We start from the raw sequence: 549 nt of genomic DNA, 5'->3' as shown, positions 1-549 counted from the left end.
GTACTATGTACAACTGATTTTGACAGTTCCCGTTTACCACAAAATTTACGATTTTCGCGATCATCGCCTAAATTCTATTAAAAAGGAATTTATTTGATTTCATTGTGCGGCAATTTGAACTAGGTATCTAGAGAAGAAGAAGAAAAGGATGGTGGTACACACCAAACTAACATAAAACAAAGAGTAATAAAAAATAAAAAATCGAAAAACAAATCTCTTTTGCAATGTAAAAAAAATAACTTTGGACGCTATACTTATCTGTTCTTGTTCCTAGAAGACATGTATTGCTTCGCCGCATTGGCCGACCAAAATCCTCCCGGCAACCGACGAGTCTCCGATCATAGTTGGATGTCTGCGTTTGTTGATTGTTTAGCCGAGCCGTAGCCGAGTCGAAATCATTCAAACGTCAACATTACGCCGGACTCGGAGATGTTGCGACGATTTTTGAAGCAGCGAACTAAACTAACTAAATCGTATAGATAAGCTCAACGGCGACTTACCGTCGACGGTGACAAGTCACCGCTTTTAACAGCGACTTGGGTCGCTGCT

Source organism: Brachycentrus maculatus, unplaced genomic scaffold, assembly GCF_059751285.1.
Source record: "Brachycentrus maculatus isolate JH-2025_06_01 unplaced genomic scaffold, ASM5975128v1 h1tg000209l, whole genome shotgun sequence".
Classification (NCBI taxonomy): Eukaryota; Metazoa; Arthropoda; class Insecta; order Trichoptera; family Brachycentridae; genus Brachycentrus; species Brachycentrus maculatus.
The sequence above is the reverse complement of the archived record's forward strand: the minus strand, read 5'-3'. Positions refer to the sequence as shown.